At 33.4% G+C, this 16,501-nt stretch overlaps 1 protein-coding gene across 4 annotated transcripts in view; it reads left to right on the top strand.

Annotated features, from left to right (window-relative positions):
• Nucleotides 1-16,501, top strand: part of LOC148947334 (uncharacterized) — a 222,110-nt gene that overhangs the window by 478 nt on the left and 205,131 nt on the right. For 2 of the 4 annotated variants that reach the window (XM_089097022.1, XM_089097026.1), the window contains exon 1: nucleotides 1,349-1,463. The exons of 1 other annotated variant lie outside the window; for it this stretch is intronic. The gene's annotated coding sequence lies outside the window, so the exon portion shown is untranslated. Of the gene's footprint in view, nucleotides 1-1,004; nucleotides 1,028-1,348; nucleotides 1,464-16,501 lie in introns of those variants that run through there. One more of the 4 variants, XM_089097023.1, reaches the window with a different exon arrangement.

A 16,501-nucleotide genomic window follows, 5' to 3' on the forward strand; every position in this document is an offset into this window, starting at 1 on the left:
TCGCTCGTTCATTCACGTCAGGTACTTCGATTTCTAATTCTGTTTCAAACTCTTTTGCCTTCTTGAAAAGCGATATGAATAAAGAGTCTCAGCGCAGGTTAGTGAATTCCCTTTTTGTTGCCTGAATCACAGTGCACAATCGGGAAATAACCAGGGCGTTGGCTTGGAGCTATTGAGACAGCAAATTCATGACCTCCATTTCCACTTCTATCCGATTGGAAGATAACAATGAATTCCATCTTCTTTTGGAGTACAGTTGCTTACGGCTGTGCTTCCCGGTCGGGTTCCTCACTTATAGCAAAAAGTGCATCTAGAAAGTATTCATATCGTAGGTTAACCTTCAACATAGATTAGTACCAACAAGAGCACAATATATCAGAACTTCTTTCTAGCTCCAGAACTAGCTGTTCAGCAGGTTTCTCGAACCAACAAACAACTGATAGCGAGTGTTATTGTTGGAAATGACTGTATATATATAGCCTGGATCAGTGAGAAAAAAGAACCAATGGTGCCGGCAGATTCAATGTAGACCGCAATGACGGGATTTAACATATAGGCATGGCGATAAATGTGAACTGTCTTTGGTGAGGTCGCTCTCAATTGAGCTTGAACATGTTAGAACGTTCCAATCATTATGCTTGCTTCATTGTACCGCTTTGTTTTACACCAGTTCCAGTCGAGTCCATATTCTTGTCAATTTATCGTGAATGAAATTTGTTAGACTCTCAGTATTCTGGCTCTTCAACCTTTCGCATCCAATCAGTCTTTCTTTTTTTTATTTCGTTGAAGTACCTATAAAAAATGACGAGTATCTCTTTCTTCCAGTTTTCCTTTACTTTTAATTTCCATTCAAATTGTCCCTTTCTCGATCTTTTAGAACCATTGGTTCGATAAGATTACCCCTGGAAAAAAAAATAATACACAAGCATGCATGATCTCTCTTCTGATCGACAAATGAAACTCCATGTTTTCACAAACGGGAGCTTAAATCTCTACAGCAAGGTTCTATTATATGTTGAATGTGTTGGTGGGATTTTCATTAAGATTCCTTGACCTTTTTTTTTGGGGGGGGGGGGGGATCTGTCTTTTTAAAAATCGGGCAAATTTCTCAGGCTCATTGCTTTTCATAAGTAACATTAAGCATATTGAATTTTAAATATTTAAAATTAACATAAGAAGTCAATTCTTTTGATGTATCTATTGCTGTTGAAATTCTGATTTTAGAGTTCCGGGCACTGTTGGGCTGAGTTGCTCCTTATTTACACTTTGTTGCTACTAACTTTTCGATTAGGCGGCAAAGAAAGAAAAGTTATAGGCTATGGCTGCAAGATCTAGCACTAAATAGGAGAAGAAAAAGCATAAATAATGTACTAAGAAGTGCCATTTTTGAATTCTGGCTGTTAATGCATGTATTTCTGACTCTTTCTGGACTATGCCTGATATTTTTTTACCCAATGGAATAAGTAAGTAGGCTATTTGAGTTGAATCCATCAGGGTTAAGCCTAAAAGTGAACTAGGCTAGTTGAGCCATTAAAAAAAGCTTTTCCTTGTCTAAAAAGACCAGCACTGGGCCATAGGCTACTCTATTTTAAAGGTATACAATATATTTAACTATTTTTACGTTTATTCTGGGTTTTTCAGGCCCAACCTCTTATGGGACAGGCCTTGGGCTACTGACAATATCTGTGAGTTAAAATGAATAGGCCTAATTTACCTCAATCTTAAAGGGGCATTGCATCACTTCACACCCATTTGGATAGATAGATATACAGCTGATATGTTATATTATAGTACTTTTTAGGTAGACATTTAAGGCTTGACCAGATCTAAACGAAATATTCTAGAAAAGCTAAAGGCTACAATTTGATCCCTTATTTTATAGGTAAAGTTCTTGTTGAAAGGTTTCTTGCTATCTTAGAAATTAGCTGAGGGTAGAGGTAGAGAAGTTTACGGTAAATTTTTACCAAATCATATTATTGAGTTTCAAATAAAGTGAATAGGCTATACCATTCAATGCCTTTTTTTATGCTGATTACAAATATAACAATCTACCGGAAATGAATTTGGTAAAATTCTGCTTTAGTTACTTTTACCTATATTGGAAAGGGCTGAGGTTAGGAAACTGAAACTTTCAGGGATGGGTCTACAGGCTAAAATATGTCCTGGGAAGGTATTTTGAAGTACTTATCTCCTCTCCTTCTCCCTCTAGAGGATCCTGAAATTTGCCTACATGACAGGTCTATTACCTATTGAAATTTTGACAAAACAAAATTTTACCCTAATTTTCTGTTCTAAGATTCTTTTTCTCTAGCTTTAGTTCTGAAAATGCAATTCCTATTATTTGAGTAGTATTTTAAGCCATATCAATGTTAATTTTCAAAATTTAGGAAATGTATTTGCATATCTTTAAAACTATAAATCAGGATTGAGGAAAATTGTGAAGCTGAAAACAATTTTGTTGGACTTCATTTTAAGCAGAAGATCTATTTTACATGGTTTCACTTTTATAACACACAGATTTTTAAAGGTCATCAAAGGTCAGGACCCTCTAGAGGGAGAAGGAGGGGAGGTAGGTACTTCAAAATACCTTCCCAGGACATAGCCTACTTTAGCATGTAGATTTATCCCTGAAAATTTCATTTTCCTAAGCAAACTCCTTTCCAAGATAGCCAGAAGTAGCTAAAGCAGAATTTTACCCTGAATTTTAGCCCCCCCCCTATATATGTTGATTCAGGGTATATATTTCTACATTAGAGGAGAGAGGCAAATTTTATTTCTGATGTAAATGAGAAGTAAGTTTAAACCTTCCCCCCTAATGTAGAAATATATACCCTGAATTGGCATATATAGGGGGGGGGGTTAAAATTTATTTCCAATAGAAATGATTATTATATTTGTAATCAGCATAAAAAAAGGCATCGTATGGTATATTTACTTTATTCCTAACTCAAAAATAATATTTGGTAAAAATTTACCAAACCATATTATTGACTTATGAATAAAATGGACATACCACTTGATGCCTTTTGTTATGCTCTTTCCAAATATAATGATCATTTTTGTTGGAAATGAATTTTACCCCCACCCCGATAGGCTATATTCCAATTCAGGGTGTATAGCCTATTTCCATTTTAGGGAGGGGGGTGGGGTAACTTTCATTTATGGTTTAAATGAGAGGCAAATTTAAACTTTACCCCCACCCCCCTAATGTGAAAACATATACCCTTAATTGGTATATATAGGGGTGGGGGAAAAATTCATTACTAACAAAAATGATTATTATATTTGGAAAGAGCATAAAGAAGGCACCAAGTGGTATATTCACTTTATTCCTAAGTCAATAATATGATTTGGTAAAAATTTACCATTTACATTACTGACCTACAAATAAGGTGAATTATTTAATGCCTTTTTTATGCTCTTTCTGAATAGCCTAGCCTATTTCCTAGCATGTCATTTTACCCAGATATCCACTCTTTGACTATTGCAAAAAATTAGTTTATAAGCTTATATAAAATGGTACTATCCAATCTCCTTATAATTAAAAATGTTTTTTTCCATCTAGTTGGAAAATTTTGCCCATCCCTATAGGAGGAATCTATATTTGCCAACTAGTTGACAAGAAATGTTGCCCCAGCAAAACTTTCTTTCTCCAACTAGTTGACTAATAACTTATCCCCAGCAATACTCAAATTTGCCAACTAGCTGGAAATAAACCTTGCCCCCGAAAACAATTCATTTTCCAAATAGTTCACCAGTAACTTCTCCCCAACAAAAATTTGTTTTTTCTACAGGATTTCACCCTGGCTTATTTATAATAGACTGGTCTGCTTGAAACAGTGCAGGTAAATTCATCTAGGAATTGAAGGATAAATTAGTCACATTTCCAAATATGGTCAAATTTCAGTTTAACATCACTTCTCAAAAAACATGGTAGGCTAATAAAATAATAATGTTCTTATTTCATGCTCTTTTTCAATATATTAGTTGTTATCCTGACAACAAAGGAACCCTCTGTCCCTGATGATCCTATCAATACATACAAAACTAAAAGAAAATACCTAAAAGTGGATGACAATTTGCTAGATGTTTTCCATAGCAATTGCCTACAGATTGTTCTGGGTACCCAGGTGACTGACCATATTTCAAACAGTAGGCTGTACAAAAAATGTGGTTCAATCCTGATTTTTAGGGCTATAATGAAAGAAAGGTTGAGATGGCTAGGGCATATTCTGCAGGTGAAGGTTGACAATTTGCCAAAGGTTTTCTTTTTTGGCCAACTGTCTAGGGCTAAAAGGAAAGCAAGTTGTCCTTGTCTGGGGTAAGAGGATGTCATAAAGAAAAATTTAAAGGAATAGGAACTTCCTGGGAGGAGAGAAGTTACTAGTTTGAATATGAATTGTTTTCTGGGGTAATGTTTGTTTCTAGCTAGTTGGCAAATATTAAATTTTGCTGGGGAAAAGTTATTAGTCAACTAGATGGAAAAATTAAGTTTTGCTAGGGAGAAGTTATTAGTCAAATAGTTGGAAAGTGAGTTTTGCTGGGGCAACATTTATTGTCAACTAGTTGGCAAATTTAAGTCTTGTTGGGGAGAAGTTATTAGTCAACTAGTTGGAAAAATATAGTTTTGATGGGGAGAAGTTACTAGTTGGAAAATGAATTATTTTCTGGGGCAATGTTTGTTTCCAGTAACCCAGGAGCTGAAAATCAAATATTTTGCAGTAGGCATCAAGACATGGCTAATTGTAGAAAAAGCCAAGACACATAGTCCAAGTGATTGAGAGGGAAATCTGGGATAAGCCCTTTTTTGGATTGTATTAAAATGATGTTGGAAGGAGATTGGATAGTAACATTCTATATAAGCTTGTAAAGTAATTTTTTCCAATAGTCAAAGGGTAGAATCCCCTTTTTCAATAGGCTTTCACCCTGGCCTATTTATTATAGGCTGGGCTACTTAAAACATGAGTGCACACATCTCTAAGAATTGAAGGGTAAATTAGTCAAATTTCCAAATAATGGTAAAATTTCAGTTTAGCAGCACTTCTAAAAAAACATGGTAGGCTAAAAAAATAAAAATGTTCTTATTTCTTGCTATCTTTCAATATGTTAGTTGTTATTCAGACAATAAAGCAACACTCTCTCCCTGATGATTCCATTAGTATATACAAAACTAAATGAAAATGCCAAAAAGGGGCTGACAATTTGCTAGATGTTTTCCATAGAAATTGCCTACAGATTGTTCTGGGTATCTGACTGACTGACCATATTTCAAACAGTAGACTGTACAAAAATGTGGTTCAATTGTGCTTTCTAGGGCTATAATGAAATAAAGGTTGGGATGGCTAGGGCACATTCTGCAGATGAAGGATGACAAATTCCCAAAGATTTGTCTTTTTGGCCAACTGTCTAGTACAGTTTGTCCTAGGAAGGCAGCTTGTCCTTGTTTGGGGTGAGAGGATGTCATAAAGAAAGATTTAAAGGAAATGGGAACTTCCTGCAAGGGGAGAATTCACTAGTTGGAAAATCAATTCTTTTCTGGGACAATGCTTATTTCCAGCTACTTGGAAATATTAAGTGTTGCTGGGCAAAAGTTACTAGTAAACTAGTTAGAAAATGAATTGTTTTCTGGGGCAATGTTTATTTCCAGCTAGTTGGCAAAATTAAGTTTTGCTGGGGAGAAGTTATTAGTCAACTAGTTGGAAAATGAAAGTTTTGCTGGGGCAACATTTATTGTCAACAAATTTAAGTGTTGATGGGGAGAAGTTATTAGTCAACTAGTTGGAAAAGAAAGTTTTGTTGGGGCAACATTTATTGTCAACTAGTTTGAAATCATAGATTCCTCCTATACAACTAAGCCAATTTTTATAACTAAGTAAGAACAAAGTTTTTAATTTTAGTGAGGCTGCATTGTACCACTCTAACTAAGCCTTTAAAATATTTTTGCCTAGTAGTCAAATATTGAAGTCCCATTTTACCCAGAGATCTAGTTTTAAGTCCTTTGTGGACTCTTAGAAACTATACCTTTTTTTCTGACATTTGGGGATATCCACTCTTTGACTATTGGAAAAAATTAGTTTATAAGCTCACATAAAATGGTAGCCTACTATCCAATCTCCTTATAATTAAAAATATTTTTGCCATCTAGTTAGAAAAATTTTCCCATCCCTATAGAAGAAATCTATATTTGCCAACTAGTTGATAAGAAACATTTCTCCAGCAAAACTTTTATTTTCCAACCAGTTGACTAATAACTTCTCCCCAGCAACACTTAATTTTGCCAAATAGTTGACTAATAACTTCTCACCAGCCACTCTTAATTTGCCAACTAGCTGGAAACAAGCATTGCCCCAGAAAACAATTCATTTTCCAACTAGTTGACTAGTAGCTTCTCCCCAACAAAACTATTTTTTGTCAATGGGCTTTCACCCTGGCTTTTTTATAAAAGGCTGGGATTCTTAAACTTTCAGTTAAAACACCACTAAAATTGAAGGGTATATTAGTTGAATTTCCAAATAATGGTATAATTTTACTGTAGCAGCACTTCTCAGAAACATAAGAGACTGATAAAATAAAAATAACAATGTCCTTATATCATGCTCTTTTTCAATATATTAGTTGTTATCCTGACAACAAAGCAACCCTCCCACTGATCCTATCAATATATACAAAACTAAAAGAAAATTCCAGAAAGTGGATGACAATTTGCTAGATGTTTTCCATAGAAATTGCCTACAGATTGTTCTGGGTATCTGACTGACTGACCATATTTCAAACAGTAGACTGTACAAAAATGTGGTTCAATTGTGCTTTCTAGGGCTATAATGAAAGAAAGGTTGATATGGCTAGGGCACATTCTGCAGATGAAGGATTACAAATTGCCAAAGATTTTCCTTTTTGGCCAACTCTCTAGGGCTAAAAGGAAAGCAAGTTGTCCTTGTTTGGGGTGAGAGGATGTCATAAAGAAAGATTTAAAGGAAATAGGAAGATTTAAAGGAAAAATGAATTATATTCTTAAGGTATAAACCAATAAGTAGAACAACACGGAAATTTTTATACAAGACAGTGGAATGCAATAAACAAATAAGTAGAACAACAGGGAAATTTTTATACAAGACAGTGGAACGCAATAAACAAATAAGTAGAACAACAGGGAAATTTTTATACAAGACAGTGGAACGCAATAAACAAATAAGTAGAACAACAGGCGTTCCACTGTCTTGTATAAAAATTTCCCTGTTGTTCTACTTATTTGTTTATGATGGAAAGGCAGTGTGGTCTTTGTTGCTATTTGATTCTTAAGATATAGACAAGGTTCTTAAGATATAGAGATCATATGACTGTTATTGCAACATTTATGGTGAGGGTCAACCTCACTTTTAGATTTGTGCATCAGAATTCAGATCAGTAGTTTAAAACAAAATGGTGAATTGGTGAAATTGACAGCATAAACTACAATCCTGGTAGAAATATAAGCCTGCACCCATTTTGATAACCACCAGGGGTTTATGTGTGTACTAATTCTATTCTTGCCCTTCAGAGATAAAAAAAGAGATCAGATTTGCTAAAAGAAAAGTTGTACTTTAAAGCAAAAATTACAGCATTTCAAATAACGTCTTTGTATCCATAAAGGAACATTGATTTTGTAAGAAAAAGAAAAATGTATTCTGATTGTATAGTAAGTACATTGTTCTGTTTTTATCATATTTGTAGTATGTAAATATATATTCTGTTAATGTTACTCTTCATATTAAATACAGATTTTAAATACAGACTATTATTATTATTATTATTCTATTAACCTAACCCATTACTATTTAGCTAGGCCTTAGGCTGTTTTTGAGAAAGCAAATTTCATTTCAAATAATTAATGTTATGCATTTTCAAAAGTTGTAGAAATGATCTTTAAGTTGATAAAACAAGCTCTTTTAATAAATAACATATGCAATAAATTAATGCCATTGCTTTTCCAGAAAATACATTTAGCTTTTTTCTGTATAAATACTATAATATTTACAGCATTGGCACTGTGGCAGGGGACAGCAATATATACAGCCCCCTCCCCCTTAAAAAACCTAGATACAGCATTGACTTTGTATACAGCCTAGGGCTATATATGGGACTATCTGGTGGGGGAGGAATAAATTGTTATAAACACAGCTTTCAAAATTAGAAAAAGTATAAAATTAGCTCTCTAAAAATGCCCCCCTTTTTTTTTTAGCATCTCTCCATCTGTAGAGCAACTACTTTGCATATCCCCCTCCCCCCTTTCTAGACAGAAGTTGAGTTATGCTATTCAAAATACCTTCTCATAGGATCATCAAGGCTCAGAATTCATTCCAGAGGGTATTATTCACCTTCCTCAATTAGTTTCTAAGATAGGCAAAAGCCCTTTATCTAGAATTTCATCAACTAAGGTTCCTTAGGTTCTGATTCCTGGTTACCTTCTCAAGAAGGAAACACTAGAAAATTTTGAAAAATGCTTTAAAAACAATATAAAATACTTTCTTAATAATAATTTTCATCAAATGCCAGAAGGCCTATATCAGATAATTCAATATGGGTTCTAGTTCTGACTTTTAATCAATCCATAGACTTTGGTGGATTCAGCATTTCAGCAAAATGGAGAGATACAAGAAAGTTTCCCTCAGGTAGCAAAAGTTTCTCTACCTCAGTAGACTCCACCACTATCTTGTGGTGGAAAAAGTGTGCCTTTAAAAGGTTTAAAAAATAGTCTTTTCTGAAATATACATCTTTCTTTGGATGGTCTCATGCATAAAGTCTCAAGTATGTAATTTTTGACAAGTTATGAAATTTGAATACAACTTTCTGAGAGTTTATTTGTTGGCTGTGTTCACTAAATTTAACGTTCTTGGTTGTTGTTAACTGTATTTATCAATAGTAAACAGTCTGGGTTGTTTCCTAGAAGTATAGACTATATTTCTTCTTCCTTTTCAAAGAAGGTAGAATTTCCAACATAATGCCTAAAAGAGTTGATAGAAGTAATTTCCTGTGGCTTTGTTTATACTTTGTTGGCTTTCTAAAAAAGCCAAACGTTTGACTAAACTTTGTTAAAGTTTTCCTCCAAAAACCTTTTGACTTGATCAACAACAACATCCTAATGCATTTATTCCTGATCAACGTACTTGACCCTCTCTCAAGTAGGCTAATCTTATAACATTGCTCCTCTAAAATAGATCAGAGGTGGTAAAAAACAAAACACGTTCTCCCACCCCTTCCTTTTTTACTGTGGAATTCCTCAAGGAATTTATTTAAGACAACCTTTTTATTCCTAGTAATGGTTAATAATATTGAAATTGGTACTATATTCCCTCAAATATGGAAATGTTTGAATGACTTGTTAATTTTCAAAGTACATTGTAGAAAAATTAAAAGTGACCCCCCTGGAATCCTAACCTATGTTTTGGAATAGCCTATGAATCTAGGTATGAAAGTGAATACTTCTAATCAAGTTTCATTAAGATTAGCTTCCTGAAATCTTGTCCCATCTTGTTGACCCCACTCGAAATATTTCTGAAACATGTGAATTCCATGATGTCACAGTCGTCAAAATCTTAAGTAGGGAATATATGGTTCAAATAGTGTCAAACAAGGAAATATTTGCTCTTCTTGCTTAATCTTCTGAATAACTTATGTGTTCAAGGATTCTCTACATGTTTAATTATCCTTCGCCAGGCTGTTACTGGAAATATGCTTGTCCAGTCTGGCATTTATGTGCATCCAAGTTGTCAAAAGGGCCTATCTGCAATGTCTTAGAATCAGCTAAGGGTATCAAGTTGAACCTTTCATGGAATGTTGAGAGGGAATGTTGAACTAAATTAAACAACAGTGTGTTCATCCAGGTTGTCAAAAGGGATCATCTGCAGTATCCCACAGATGGTTAAGGTATATTGAAACATTCAGAGTATAATGAAGGGGATATTAAGCTAAATAAAAAAGACTTAAAGGCACTCAGGCTGTCAAAATGACGCATCCACTGTTTCTCAGGGACAACTTTGAGCATAAAGTTAAAAATTTCTGGGAAACTAGAGGTGGATGTTGAACTAAATTAAAAGAGCCTCTGCCTCAAGGATATCAAAAGGGTGTATATGTAATATCTCAGAAGCAGCTAAGGGTATATTGAAGCCTTCACTGGATATTGAACCAAATCCAAAGGGATTATCTGTATCTAGATTGTCAAAAGTGTGTTTCTAAAATGTCTCAGGAATACTTAAGTATATTAAGTTGAAACTTTCAGGGAATGTTCAGGGGGATATTGAACTGCATTAAGAGACACTATATGCATCCAGTTTGTCAAAACCGGGTATCTGCAATGACTGCAATATGTCAGATACAGCTAAGGGTATAAATTAACAGCTTCAAGTGCGATAAAGTTTTGAAGAAAAATTGTGGTTGGATTGGTTCTTAATCTGTTTGCATTGGTTTTTGTTGGCCTATTTTTATGTTTTTAACTGAAAATAAGAAGTCTTTTTATTACATGAGCTAAAATTGAATACATTTAAACAAACAATCTGTTAAGAGAAAATATAACAAACACTTTTTAATAACCAGTGAAGAGAAAAAAAAATTAACAGAAATTAATTTTTAAAACATTTCCCAAAAAGTAGTTTTTCAAAGGAAGGTAAAGAGCTTCATTAAATGAGAGACCAGCAGATATAAAGTCAAATAATAATTCAAACTTTAAATAAACAGGAATGACTATTAATGGATAAATGAAACCCAAAATGAACAGAAATTTTCACAAAAAGTTGGAATAACTAAAGGCCAGATCCTCATTGTCGCTTTATTGAGAACATATATATTTTCAGCATTTCCTCTTTTATAACCTGAATAAATCCAAAATTGATGAAATTTCCAGGAATAAATATAATTATATGTTGAACAGTCTGTCTAATTTCGTTAGTTCTTTTCAGTAAGTCTGATAATTATGATGATCTTTTATTTCTTGTTATTGATGGTTTGACAAGTAGAAACCACACTGCTCGAAATAAAAATTGTAAATACAGATTTTAAATACAGACTATTATTATTATTATTATTATTATTATTATTCTATTAACCTAACCCATTACTATTTAGCTAGGCCTTAGGCTGTTTTTGAGAAAGCAAATTTCATTTCAAATAATTAATGTTATGCATTTTCAAAATTTGTAGAAATGATCTTTAAGTTGATAAAACAAGCTCTTTTAATAAATAACATATGCAATAAATTAATGCCATTGCTTTTCCAGAAAATACATTTAGCTTTATTCTGTATAAATACTATAATATTTACAGCATTGGCACTGTGGCAGGGGACAGCAATATATACAGCCCCCTCCCCCTTAAAAAACCTAGATACAGCATTGACTTTGTATACAGCCTAGGGCTATATATGGGACTATCTGGTGGGGGAGGAATAAATTGTTATAAACACAGCTTTCAAAATTAGAAAAAGTATAAAATTAGCTATCTAAAAATGCCCCCTTTTTTTTTTAGCATCTCTCCATCTGTAGAGCAACTACTTTGCATATCCCCCTCCCCCCTTTCTAGACAGAAGTTGAGTTATGCTATTCAAAATACCTTCTCATAGGATCATCAAGGCTCAGAATTCATTCCAGAGGGTATTATTCACCTTCCTCAATTAGTTTCTAAGATAGGCAAAAGCCCTTTATCTAGAATTTCATCAACTAAGGTTCCTTAGGTTCTGATTAATGGTTACCTTCTCAAGAAGGAAACACTAGAAAATTTTGAAAAATGCTTTAAAAACAATATAAAATACTTTCTTAATAATAATTTTCATCAAATGCCAGAAGGCCTATATCAGATAATTCAATATGGGTTCTAGTTCTGACTTTTAATCAATCCATAGACTTTGGTGGATTCAGCATTTCAGCAAAATGGAGAGATACAAGAAAGTTTCCCTCAGGTAGCAAAAGTTTCTCTACCTCAGTAGACTCCAACACTATCTTGTGGTGGAAAAAGTGTGCCTTTAAAAGGTTTGAAAAATAGTCTTTTCTGAAATATACATCTTTCTTTGGATGGTCTCATGCATAAAGTCTCAAGTATGTAATTTTTGACAAGTTATGAAATTTGAATACAACTTTCTGAGAGTTTATTTGTTGGCTGTGTTCACTAAATTTAACGTTCTTGGTTGTTGTTAACTGTATTTATCAATAGTAAACAGTCTGGGTTGTTTCCTAGAAGTATAGACTATATTTCTTCTTCCTTTTCAAAGAAGGTAGAATTTCCAACATAATGCTCAAAAGAGTTGATAGAAGTAATTTCCTGTGGCTTTGTTTATACTTTGTTGACTTTCTAAAAAAGCCAAACGTTTGACTAAACTTTGTTAAAGTTTTCCTCCAAAAACCTTTTGACTTGATCAACAACAACATCCTAATGCATTTATTCCTGATCAACGTACTTGACCCTCTCTCAAGTAGGCTAATCTTATAACATTGCTCCTCTAAAATAGATCAGAGGTGGTAAAAAACAAAACACGTTCTCCCACCCCTTCCTTTTTTACGGTGGAATTCCTCAAGGAATTTATTTAAGACAACCTTTTTATTCCTAGTAATGGTTAATAATATTGAAATTGGTACTATATTCCCTCAAATATGGAAATGTTTGAATGACTTGTTAATTTTCAAAGTACATTGTAGAAAAATTAAAAGTGACCCCCCTGGAATCCTAACCTATGTTTTGGAATAGCCTATGAATCTAGGTATGAAAGTGAATACTTCTAATCAAGTTTCATTAAGATTAGCTTCCTGAAATCTTGTCCCATCTTGTTGACCCCACTCGAAATATTTCTGAAACATGTGAATTCCATGATGTCACAGTCGTCAAAATCTTAAGTTGGGAATATATGGTTCAAATAGTGTCAAACAAGGAAATATTTGCTCTTCTTGCTTAATCTTCTGAATAACTTATGTGTTCAAGGATTCTCTACATGTTTAATTATCCTTCGCCAGGCTGTTACTGGAAATATGCTTGTCCAGTCTGGCATTTATGTGCATCCAAGTTGTCAAAAGGGCCTATCTGCAATGTCTTAGAATCAGCTAAGGGTATCAAGTTGAACCTTTCATGGAATGTTGAGAGGGAATGTTGAACTAAATTAAACAACAGTGTGTTCATCCAGGTTGTCAAAAGGGATCATCTGCAGTATCCCACAGATGGTTAAGGTATATTGAAACATTCAGAGTATAATGAAGGGGATATTAAGCTAAATAAAAAAGACTTAAAGGCACTCAGGCTGTCAAAATGCCGCATCCACTGTTTCTCAGGGACAACTTTGAGCATAAAGTTAAAAATTTCTGGGAAACTAGAGGTGGATGTTGAACTAAATTAAAAGACCCTCTGCCTCAAGGATATCAAAAGGGTGTATATGTAATATCTCAGAAGCAGCTAAGGGTATATTGAAGCCTTCACTGGATATTGAACCAAATCCAAAGGGATTATCTGTATCTAGATTGTCAAAAGTGTGTTTCTAAAATGTCTCAGGAATACTTAAGTATATTAAGTTGAAACTTTCAGGGAATGTTCAGGGGGATATTGAACTGCATTAAGAGACACTATATGCATCCAGTTTGTCAAAACCGGGTATCTGCAATGACTGCAATATGTCAGGTACAGCTAAGGGTATAAATTAACAGCTTCAAGTGCGATAAAGTTTTGAAGAAAAATTGTGGTTGGATTGGTTCTTAATCTGTTTGCATTGGTTTTTGTTGGCCTATTTTTATGTTTTTAACTGAAAATAAGAAGTCTTTTTATTACATGAGCTAAAATTGAATACATTTAAACAAACAATCTGTTAAGAGAAAATATAACAAACACTTTTTAATAACCAGTGAAGAGAAAAAAAAATTAACAGAAATTAATTTTTAAAACATTTCCCAAAAAGTAGTTTTTCAAAGGAAGGTAAAGAGCTTCATTAAATGAGAGACCAGCAGATATAAAGTCAAATAATAATTCAAACTTTAAATAAACAGGAATGACTATTAATGGATAAATGAAACCCAAAATGAACAGAAATTTTCACAAAAAGTTGGAATAACTAAAGGCCAGATCCTCATTGTCGCCTTATTGAGAACATATATATTTTCAGCATTTCCTCTTTTATAACCTGAATAAATCCAAAATTGATGAAATTTCCAGGAATAAATATAATTATATGTTGAACAGTCTGTCTAATTTCGTTAGTTCTTTTCAGTAAGTCTGATAATTATGATGATCTTTTATTTCTTGTTATTGATGGTTTGACAAGTAGAAACCACACTGCTCGAAATAAAAATTGTTTCCAGTAAGTCCAAATAATGGCCTGACGTTCAGAAGGCTTAGTCCTAATTCTATGTGTGGTAATTTCTTTTCGTTTTCGGTTTCATTTATTCATTGATGATAATTTTTGTTCATTTCAAGTTTGAATTATTTTTTGACTTTATTTTTGTTCGTCTTTGGTTTAGTGCAGCTCTGTACCTTTCTTTGGAAATTTTTTTTTTTTAAATTAATTTAAGTATAGGGCAAACGAATAAACGTTCAAATGGGTATAAATCCATTTATTAGACAGTGAAAACAGATATAAAAGTCTGGATATTTTGATCACATATACAGCGATCGTCATCAGCAGATATACTAAAGCATTAAAATTAAAAACTTAACATATTTATACAGAACAAAATTACTGCTTCTAGTTCATTCACTAGATTTGTCTGAGAGCGTTCGATAATAGGGCTCATCCAGTCTTGAGTTATGAATCTAGTGATTGAGTTGAAATCAGGGTTCACCCAAAGTCTCAGATAAATCTAATGAATGAATCGGAAGTGATTATTAAGTTCTGTATAAATATTTTGGTTTTAATTTTAATGCTTTAGTATTTCTGCTGATGGGGATCTCAAATGGGCTTATCCCCATTTGTTAGTCATATAAAGGCAGTATCATCTTATAGGTTTTAACGATTAGGTTAAATTTACACTTTAGACTATGTTAAACAGTCTGGAGGAAATTTTTTGTAAAATCTTAATACCTTCGTTAGCAATTGGTTCATTTTTTTAGGAGAATGTTATAAATTGGATCAATATTTAAAATTTCCTGTATCCCTATTTATTGAAACATTTGAAAACATTTGTTTTTTTTTAATTTCAATAGCTTCCCTCGCCCATTGAATATAACCTCTGTAATTGGAAATGGCCCTGGCATCATCAAATTTTACATGATGATCAGGATTAAAGAAAATGTGCTCAGACAACGCCGAAACAAAAGTTTCAGGAGGCATACCTAATTTAATACTTCTAAATATATACCCAATTTAAGGTATGCATATTGCGTCGAAAATACGTCGTAAAAGGCAATAAAAACATTAGACAACAAAGTTATGATGGTATTAAATTCACTTATCATTGATGATGATCAGGTCCGACTTTGAGGAATTTGCTGCGTTCGAAATTTAGATCTTCGTTGCAAGATTTTCAAATATATTTGATTCTTTTGCTTTGCTGTGTAATTGTCGAACTAGGAAGTTGGCAAATATGCTAAAATTACCGCCAACTCCTCTTCTAAGAATATATAGCCCTACAACAATAGGTATATGTTTCTGGGGGGGAGGGTATCTTCATCAAGACAGATAAATTGTATGAAATGAATAGTTATATTTTGATGGTCCTAGGAGTTGTGGCTGCTCTCGTAATTTGTGGCTTGATTGAGACTCTTTTTGAGATATACAGTCCATGACTCATAGAAAAGATATTCACTTGCAAAGCTGGGAAAAAGTAAAGAAATAATCTAGTAAAGAACAAACAGGTCTCTGGAAATCTAAGATCTAAGAAGAATAAAGAAAAAACGATCAGGCTGAATATATACAATTACTACTCCAATGACAAAAACGGCACAAGTAGAATATATTGCATAAGAGCCCAGTTATTATCAATTGGAGTAGCAAGGGTTATGGAGTAGCAATTATATATCTTCGATTTGTTTTTATTTTATTCTCCTTTGATTTTAGATTTTACCCCCTTTTATGTAATTTTTTAGTTCTTTCTGTTTTGTAATTACTTTCTTTTTTCTTTTTACTGGCCGCAGACCTGTTCATTGTTCTCAAGATTTTCTTCTTTGTTTTGTCAGACTAGGACAGTTAGGCTTAAGATCTTTTAACTGGAAGGATCTAACTAATAAGGATAATTTTACGAATAACGTGCGGATATAAAAGCAAGCAAATGTGCTTAGTTTCATTTTCTATTTTTTTGTTTGTTTGTGAGTGTCTGCTGAGTGTTCAGTTGCTGAGTAAAAAATAGCCTGAAATGCCTTGTTATTATGGATTGAACTGCAATGAGGCATACTGCATACGGAAAATTATCTGCACTAACAGGAGCAGAGTAGTTAAACGTGCAAAAACTAGAAATTTTTTATTGAACTTTTTGCAAACTATGGGAATTTTAATAAAAATCCTCAAATAAGGAAGAACTAAGGGGTCCTCCCTCAAGATTTGTCTTAGGAAGGCTTTAAATTTTGA

This window comes from Artemia sp. Qi Xiang Cuo, chromosome 11 (genome assembly GCF_049724085.1).
Source record: "Artemia sp. Qi Xiang Cuo chromosome 11, ASM4972408v1, whole genome shotgun sequence".
NCBI lineage: Eukaryota > Metazoa > Arthropoda > Branchiopoda > Anostraca > Artemiidae > Artemia > Artemia sp. Qi Xiang Cuo.